We start from the raw sequence: 10,455 nt of genomic DNA on the forward strand, positions 1-10,455 counted from the left end.
AATTCTCCAATTAATCTTCTCTCAAAACAAGCTTACCCATGAGATATTATTCCAAAGCCTATTTGTGTAAAATTGTTATTTTTGAAAATGAAAACATATTTGATTTCCTAGCTGGAGTTAATGTCTTCTGTTTTGAATAATGTGTTAATCTGGGTCAGAAAATGTAACTGTCCAGTTTTGCAAATAAATGCAGCCCTTCTCGTGATTTAATTACATCAACCCTCCCTCTGAAAACTGTTGTTGTACCAGAAGACGGTTTGGAGCCAACCTTAGGACAGCAGAATCTATAATCTAAAACTGGATGTGTTCTTTGCTTGCTTGGTATTTTATTTAAATTGTTTACACGTGTATAATATATACATGGGTACTTGATACATTACCTAACACACAGGTAAATATTTTATCTTAGCCAAACACAGCTATCTGAAGGCAAAATGTGTGTTTGGTGAGCTCTATTATCAGTAGACAAACTATTGAAAGAAAGGTACCTGTAAGCAGGGCTGGGGCAAGTACATTCAATGATTTTTGCATGTGCGGTGATTTTTCTAATGATTGATGTTGTATCGGACATTCATATTGAAAGCTTTGCTGGTTCCGTTTTGAATGGTGAACTGCGTATGCTTGAGCTATCACAATAGAAAAGCTTATCACAATAATGGCACACAAACTGCAAGCGGACAAAAGCTTTGGCCCATCACAGCACTTCTGTGTGCCAAGGTTAGACATTGTCTCATCCGAATGCAATTGCACCCTAAGTTGTGTTTAAGGGTTGAATAAGTCAAAGCTATTATCATGTCACTGTTAACACTCAGCTGTTGCTCTAGGCATAGAGTCTTCTGCCACTTACATGCTGCCTGGCTCTACTTTTTGCATTAGGTATTCATTTTATAGGGTGAATTGGAAAGTGGTATTCGATGCTCCAGAAACAGAGTGCCTCTTTCAGAGTTACTAAGTACAGAAACATGAAGTACGTAGCATGGATAAAATGAAAAATATGGTACATATTTTATTGACAATAAGTGTTGAGGGCCTCAAGTATTCACTGTTTGTAGCTACACATTTTCAGTTAGACTCTTCCAATTTCTTTCTAATTCCCTTTTGTCACAGCCTCACCCCTCTCAGGCTGGGATTTTTCTGTTTGTGACTACGCACCCCACAGTCATAGTGCAGTCCAGTTGTGGGTGTCACGTCTCCTGATAAAATGAAAGGACAAGCTGTCATACGAAACCTTGCTGTGCTGATCCTCTTTGCAGAGTGATCCTTGATTTGATCAGCAGTTTTCACATCCTCTTCATTCTCTTTGCGTTTGTTTGTGGAAGACGTGAAATGACAGATAAAAAGGCAAGTGACCCCTACATTCCACATACATATGGATGCAAGACACACTGAAATATTGTTTGTTTGTTTTTTAACAATGTAGGAGACTGAAGCTGCAATGCTAATTTCATGAGTTCTTTTTACACTGTTTTTGCTATGATTTTGGTCAAAATGAGCAAAAGCAAGCTTTAGAGAATCTGCTGGTCCTGTGAAAGATTCACCCCAGAATTAGCTTTCACGCTCCCAAGAAAATTAACTTTTGAAAAAATTGTCAAAATGTGTAAAACCACCACGGAGGTGACAGAGAAGTCTTTGTTCAAACTAGATCCATTTGTTCAGAAAACCCATTTATGCAAAATGAATATTTCTGAAATCATCTTGTTTTGAAATTCATAATGAAGAATTAAGATAAACACATATTTGAATTTCAAATATATACAAATAAATTTTCATATCCATAGAAAGTGTGCCAATTCTACAGGAACTCCGGGGGAAGTTTCACCCATATATGTCAACACGTAGGTGCTACGTGATTCTGACAAAGAAATGAATCTTGTTCCTGAGTCCCACTGATTAATTAATAAAATTCTGTTAGCTTAGCTGTAAAACAGATAATAATAGCAATCTTAACTCATGAGTTCCTTGAGAAACTGTGAAACTGGGAGACTTGATGACTGAAGTAGAGATTATAGTGATGCAGAAGTCATTATTAACCTTAGCAAGGCCAGAGTCTCCTTCTGTAAGTCAGAGGTAGATTTAAAAGATTCCTGGAGTCATGACATACAGTCTTCAGTTTTAATAACTACTAAAGCCATCAAAAATAGTAACTCGATGCTTTTTCATATTATTGGTGCAGGCTGCCATCCAACACTAAGCTTCTGTAGTAGGTTGCCTTCAATTATTAAGCAGTAAAAGGTGGCAGGTCTTTATCAGGAACGGAGATGAAAGAGAATACTTTGCTTTAATGCAAGAAGGGAGAGACATGTTGCTGAACATAATGAACTGTATACTGCGTGGAGAATATCATAATGGGCTCTTTATTTGGGTTACATGTGGAAGATGAAACAAATATGTTCATACATTCCAAAGACATCTTTTCAAAACTTCAAACCATCTCATTTCATTCACTTTGGATAATATTTTACATCTGACAGAGCATGACATCATTCAGCAGATTAGCTCACATTGCCCATTTGAAGACTTTATGCATTATTAAAGGAGAGAGACTTACACGTCCCCAAAATTTTAAGTAAAAGTAAAATGTACTCAGTTCTGCAACCACGCTTAGGTAAATCTCCCAGTGACACACAGCGGAAAGCCACGGCTGCAGGAATGAGAGCTGCGTGTACCCTGGCCGAAATGCAAGGGTTACACAAGCTGCAGCTGTCTGTCAGTAGGCACGCTTTTCTGCCTTTCTGTGAGTGCAGAGAGGTGGTAACGGTCCTTGTGCACCTCCCCTTCCAGATGGCTATTATTATAGCTACAGATAAGCAGAACGCACCCTAAAGAACAAAAGCCACGGGGCAACTCTTCACTGATGTTTACTTCATGGAACGCCATTTACTTCAGTATGACTGACTACACCATATGTAAGTTAGCAGGCATTGTTTGACCCATGAGACTTAAAGATTAACTGAAAACAAGGCTGTTGAGCAAATTAAAAAATTATGCACTCTCTTCAACATTTCTGAAGTGTTTTGACATTGAATCTTCAGAACAATGACCCACATTTCAAACTTTAACTTCAATGGTACAAAATGATGGCATGAAATACAGACATTTAGCAAGTCTTACAATTGTGTCTCGTGTCTAGAATGTGATTATAAGAGTTGGCCAACTGCAGCACCATGTAGACATTAGCGGTGGAAGGTACAGATGGTTTCTGCTTAGCATTTGTTTGCAATAATAAAGTGTAATTCAAGTTGCATTTTGTGCTGCATTTTAAACAGCTGTCTAAGAGCCAGTATGAAATCTAAAACCAAGTATGACTTAAAATATAACACCGCTTTGCTTTCTCAGAAACAGTCAGTGAACTGGAGAATGTTTTGATTACTTTAACTTGATATCATTTGCACATCTTGGTTTTCTAAGACAATTAGACTTGCAGCTCATGCTTTGCCTGTCTATCATCGAGTTCCCCTCTCCTCCACCAAGTGACTAATCGCAATGGAACCTAACGAGAGCAGAAGTCCCAGGGATATTAAATTCCATGTTTTGTTAAAAGAGACAGATGAGCAGCAGAAAAACTTAAGTGCTCAGATGAGGGAAAAGCAGGAAGAGCCCATCCATTATATGTTCAGTTTGCTGAGCAATCTGTCCATGCTTCACTCCAAATCAGCTACAGCATACGATTTTGCACTGCTGGCACAGGCAATGCAAAATCATAGCAGGGATGAGAGGCTCCTGAGGGCATTGCAATATGGGGACAGATAATGGGTAATTGCTTTACTTCAATTTAATGGATATAGCCAACAAGAAGAAATATTTGGTTATACCTTCTGGTCATGGAATAACTTGTCTAAACACCTACCTCTTTATATAACAAACTTCTGATACCTAAAGTAGTCACAGATGTATTTTTACTGTCATTGCTACTTCAGCACGTCAGAATACATCTGGCTGAGTACAGTAAGTGTTCAAACACACATTCAAATAAGGGAAGTTGAAGATTAGCAAAGAATTGCTCCTCTGGCTATTGGAGTACAGACCCTGGCTACAACATCCCCTGATTGTTAAGATTGCGAAATGTTAATTCACACTCAGGCTCTCTTTTGGAGTGAATAACCTAGTCCTGAAACAAAATCTGGGTAGCATTATGGAGACAGTTTGCTCAAAGACCTCTTCTAAAAGGCACTCGGAACAAGACTTTACCGGGTTAGGCTGCCATCACCTTACACAACCCTCCGCCTTAATCCTGGCACTTTGCACCCTCAGATTTCTTCAAGGCCCTTTTCCCACACACAGGGGGACGGTGCACAGTTTCATATCATAAAATCACTGCCCCGGTAAGCTGCATTACAGCTCTCTCGCTACTTCAGGTAATTTAAACTGAAATTCCCCTCCTCTCAGATATGTCTTAGGGCCACATAGGAACCAGAGGAGACCAACGGGGAAGCATGGACCTTAATTTTTATGAACGTTTTCTGGCTTTGCAGTTAGATGCTTTGTATCATGGGGATGTCCTGCTACCCTGACACTGAAGGATGTTAAAAAATGCAAGAAATCTGAGGGTGAAATATTTTTTCTCTTCCCTCCGTCCTCCCCCAAAAATGAAAGGTAAGAGATAACAAGAAACAATTCTTTCCAGCATGTGGCAGCTGAACCATAAACAGATGCAGAGTGATTTTCTAACTATTCCGGACAGCATCAGACATGGACTAGATCCCACCTCTTCTCAATATACATTTCACTTGTACTAAACCGAGGCATACATTTCATGTTTTTTCCATTACTGCAGCTCCACAGGATCTCACATGTGGTTTTGCAGATAGGGGCAGTGAGCTCACTTAAATGAAATCTTTAACTCTACATAAACTCTCCAACTCCTTTACGCAGACCTTGTTCTTCCCACACACAAAGAGTATGCTTTGGCCTGTATCTTACATGTATCTGCACTGCTAAGACTTAATAAAGGCTTTCCTGTCAACAGGGTGACAAAAGCAAGACTGAGGTACCTTGTTAGAGCTATGTGAGAGACCACATCTGCACAGCATTAATCTCTCTTCTGGCTTGTCTCACTCTGGTGGAACAAAGGTGGTAAGAAATGAAATATAACCCAACTAAGGCTAAAAGAAAATTGGTAAAATGTGGGTCACACTGCAGTATCAGGAACTTGTTTATCCTCTTCTTTGTGTTGTGGACTATAGTTTATGAAAGGGTCTGAAACAACAACAGTGGAATTTCTCACCAGCGAGGCTTCTGTTTTTCTTCTATTGGCAAAAATGGACTCTGATGTAACCCATGAGTACCTATTTTATGGCTATGTTCCTACAGCAAGTAACATTACTAACGGTTAAAGTGGAGATACTCCCAAAGTCTTTGTAAAAGGATGAATGAAAAGACTGATAAGAATATGCAAGCCATGCAGCTGAATATTTCTGGATACTATAAGCAATCAGCAAAAGAAGGTTCTTCCAAAAAGAATCACCTTAGAAAATAAGTTACAAATTCTTAAGCCATACTTTATGGAATAAAATGCTGCCATTTGCCTAATGCTGAATTTGCTAATTCAGTTTTTGTTATCCCTGAGATTCAGACTCCTTCAGCTGTCATCGTTAACAAGTGACTTGTACAGAGTTTGAATATAGCATTAAATTGCAACCCAGAGGCAGCACACAAGATGCGCATGAAGTTCTGCTTAACCCCTGAGAAACTGAGGAGCTAACTCCCCACTCCTACATTTGTGATATTCTATAGCAATGCTTTTCAGTTAGTGATAATCCTTTGTAATATCCTGTTTCCTACAAAGAATATTGATGTGACTTTAGCTTTCCTCACTTACATGTATGCATAATACTACAGAACCACATAATTTTTGTCAACCTTGACCCAACCCCTAGCTCCTCTCTACCTTCCTTGCTCCTTCCTTCCCCTGAATTCCTCACTGTCACACTACTTGTTAGCAGGGGAAGCAAAATATTTAAATCTTTTAATAAAGATAGAGGAAAAGATGTGAAGGAGGGTAGTAAAATTATTTGAAACATAAACTATTAAGCAGGTGTTCACCCTGACTCTAAGCAGGTATTCTGGTCTGCTTAAGATAATCCTAAGACACAGAAGCACTTCTGATATACGTTATCAGCCCAGGCTTTTAGCAAGACACATGATTTTCATTTTTTCCTTCTCTAAAATCATTGGTTGGGAACAAACCTGCTCCTAGCACTGTAGCATTGGGAGGTATCCTGTTCTCTGACAGCACAATACAACACAGGGTCTGCATGTGCCAGCCTCAGTTTTGCATGGGGTCACATAGTCCAGCGGAGAGCCTATTTCCACCTTGTGGGATCTCTCTGAGATAAATTGTCCAAAAATCACCACGCTGAACATTGCCCTTGGTTTTCATTCTGTTTTCTACTGTAAAATCTTTGTGGGGAACATTTTCTTCTCTTTCACACTACTATGTATGCATTTAATAATCTTCCACCTGCCACTGACAGGGGTCCTGCTAACAGGCAGACAACCTCTGGGGTACCCCCAAGTCTTAGTTTCAGGCTAAACAGACACTTGTGAAGGTAGAAACGAAGCAGAAAAACAGCAGCAGCACAGCCATCAGCTTCTGTCTCTGCCTCGTACTTGCAGTCTTGTCTGGAAGCAAACATGGACAGAGCAAAATAGGAGGTGTGCTGAGGCCTAGCAAACTTTTTTCTCCACTTGGCTTTGTAAAATACTGATTTCAGTGCTCTGCTGAATGCTGGCTGACACCTGTGGTGCAAAACCTTTGGCTTGCTAATGTTTTGTTCTTGAAGAGAACACATGTAAAAATAGGAATGCAAATAAATAATTTTGGAAACAAAATTGATACAAAGGCAAAGGGTACTACTAGGGTTCAGTGAGTTCAAGATACAGCTGAAGCTGGGGTTATGCTCACGACCTCTCAAAGACCTGTTGTCACCAGGCCCTCTCTCAGGAAGATGATGGCTGGTGCATGCAGGGAACCAGGGAAGAGGCATGCAGGGAACCGGGGGAGAGGAGGACCAGCATCTGGGATGTGAAAGTTCATTCTTCGCAACTCACTGGCTGCCACACAGTTGTCATGAATGCCCTTCACAGAGACTTTATTCATGGCCTTCAGAAAAGGGATGACAGGCAGGTAGTCTCCTCATTATTTTGTCCACTGACAAAGCACAATTTCTGACATGCCAACTGTATCCCCTTTAAATTTCTATCTTTCAGTAGACCTGGAGCCTAGCTTTTTTTCCTTCAACTTTTGCTGTCTTTCATAAGGACTTTTAGGTTGCTTCTGACAACTTGTCGTATGGGCCTGTGCGGAAAATCACTGGTCTCTCCCCTGGGAGGGTGAAGCAGTCACAGAGCAAATAATTTTTACTGTCTTTAGCCCTGAGAAAACCCTAGAAGAAAGGTGCAGGCATGGCTCTATGCAGGGAGAAATGCTGAGATCCAAATATGCTTCATAGGTGACACCATAGAAAACGTATTCTTCCAGCTGTAACAAACACCTACTAAGTATTTTTCAGAGATTTTAACTTGACAAACATTCGGCCTTATTGTCCACAAAGATAAGAAAAGACACACTTGACAAGTGGGAAGGACCAGCCTCTGCTGCAGAGGATAAAGAATGAAACTTCTTAGTTAAAGGCAAAATAGCATTTTCTTTCCTGAAATGTTTTAGTTGAATTTTTTGAAAGAAACAGCTTGTGCAGGCATGGGACTCTTCAGCCCAAATATTTAATGTAGATAAACTTGTAAGTGATTTAAAACAAAATCTTTTAAAGGAAAATAACACTAAGTAAAGGTATCTCTCTAGACAAACACTAAGGATTAAATTGTCACCTCATTTTCACCAGTGGAAAAGCTCTTTGAAGTAACCACAGTTACACAGAATTCATCGCTACATAACTGAAAGCAAAATCTGGTCATGGTAATCCAAATGGTTTTATGTGATTTACCAAGACAATTTCACCAAGATCATTTTACACCTGTTATGGTTTTACACGGCAGTGAGGTTTTTCTGAATTATCCTTTTCTTAAGATGCAAAAGACATGTTTATGAAATGATATATATATATGCATGTGTGCCCCTTTACATTCAAAGAATATGATGTACTACTCTTGTATTACCAGTGCAGCACTGATCTTACACAGCAAGAAAATGAAGAAATAGTATGAGATCAGTTTCTGTTCCGTTTCCCAGAAGAGCTCTGATGTACAAAATACTTTAAAGACAATAGCCGGAGAAAGAAAAAATATTTTAAATTTGTCAAGGGGTAGTAAAAAAGACTTCCATTTTGTGATTAAATTTAAGTTTAGGAATGATGTTTGATGTATTTTGAAACTCTGCCCACTCAGATTGGTTAAGTTTGTGAAAGGTTGCCTGTCAAACGCTATGTCAGTGATATGAAAACAGACACCCAGTAAATCATCCTTCCAATACAAACATCAACTAAAAATAAATAAATGTCTGCAGCAGAATGCCAGCCTGATGTTCCATTAAGCTGAATGCTATAAACCATGAAGGAAACTAAATACTGATGACAAGAAATCTGTAAACAGAGACAGTGGCTTATGGCCAGATTAGGAAACTGTTAGTAAAACTAAGGAACTAACAGTCAACAGAAAATCCAGCATAGCCTTTTAAAATAAAAATTGCTGCAAGCTAACCTTGTTGTCACTAAGAATAAACCATACAAAAATACTTGGAAACATGGGAAAATCGAACTATGCAGTGCAAACTCATAGTCCTGTGTGAGTCTCAGAAGTACTTCTTTTCATATGTTTATTCTTTTGAGAATATTGTTCATTATATGTTTAGGTCATTGATTGGTTTTAGCTTGAAAAAACATAGAAGGTTGCATTAGGACTGGTTGTTCATGGTGTTAGAAACATATAGTTTCTGGAAACATATACTGAAAAGGAATGTATACTGGAAGCAGCTCCTATCCAAGTGGTGTGACTTGAATCAAATCTGAAACACAGAAACAAGGGGCAAACAACACAGGCGGTGAAATGGTATAAAGCAGGGAGGAAATAAAGAAAACAAAGAGCAAACAGATTGCATTCGCTAGTATACAGCATCTAAGCTTTAAAGTTCCTGGATCTTTTCGCTACCCTTTAAAAGAATTAGAAAGATCTGTAATTAAGACAGATGACAGGTTATATAGGTTAATGGACAACATCCCAACTTTAACTGCAGCAAGTTATTGGCTTTTTTATTTAATTTAAAAATTAATGAAACGGGAAAATTAAATGGAAAACACAAGTGAGAAAAACAAAGGAAATGAAAGGTGCTGGAGCAATCAGGAGCCACGCAGCTAGCAGGGAGATTGACGGCATGCTTTCGGCAGCAGGGGCAGGGCGGGCAGAAGGGCAGATTCGTGCAACGATGATAAAATCCCTAACGTGACTGAGAGCAGGCAGCAGCGGCAGGCAGACCACTGCATGCCAGACAGTGAAGAGGAGGAAGAGGGCAGAGATGATAGAGACGAAGTTTCCCAGGATGCTTTAAATTCCATTTTTTTTCAGTAAACATCATAGCTGAAGAACTGAAGACATGCGGCGTGGGATGTGCCGAGCACCTGTTGTTCACTCCGGTTTTGTTTAAATTCCCACGTAGTCTCCAGTTTTGGCATCAGGCCTCTTATGTCTAAATAGATTATCAGGTTCTTATGTTCAGGAACGAGGGATTGGTAATGTGGTGGGTGTACTTCACAGACGCTGGCCTTCTGGGAAACCTCATGTACGTGCGATGTGAAATCAATTACCAAGCTCCTATCTGAAAGTTGTAGTCGTTTGAAAAATGGAAGGAATAAAAGCCTGGGTATGTACCAGCACTTTCCTGTTGGGTACAACAACGTCCTGCGAAGCTTCACGAAGGCCCCTGTTACAACACTGACCTGGAGGAGTACATCTGTGTCCCTGCTAGCTTATCTGAACCACGCCGTTCCTGCGTGAACAGCCTTGTGCCACAGACAAAGGCTCTGCACTCACAGACACCACCGCACGGTTAAAGCCTGGCTTAGTTTCCTCCTTACTTTGCTCATTTTCCTCACAAAATCTTTGCGTAAAGCCATTGAGATGTATTGGCAAAACAAGGACAGGGAGAGATGCAGTCCTTGAAGCACAGTTCTTTTGGGTGTGTGGGTTCTTTTGAAAAAGCAACCGGCGGGCTCTACTCGAAGGTCGTTCCCTTTACAGAGCTCCCTTACAATTTTTGATTTTCTTGAGAACTTCCTAAACAAGCAAAGCCATTTCCAAGCGATCCCTGCCACCAAGGGCAATCCTCCCCCGACAGTCGAACGCTCTGGGGCTGAGCTACCCCCGCCCAAGCCGCCCCCCCCCCCCCCGCTCCCGGGGCCGCTCCCGGCCGGGGCCGAGCTACCCCCGCCCAAGCCCCCCCCCCCCCCCGCTCCCGGGGCCGAGCCCCCGCCGCCGCCCGCCGGCTCTGGGCAGCCGCACGCCGGG

This window comes from Phalacrocorax carbo, chromosome 2, assembly GCF_963921805.1.
Source record: "Phalacrocorax carbo chromosome 2, bPhaCar2.1, whole genome shotgun sequence".
Taxonomy (NCBI): domain Eukaryota; kingdom Metazoa; phylum Chordata; class Aves; order Suliformes; family Phalacrocoracidae; genus Phalacrocorax; species Phalacrocorax carbo.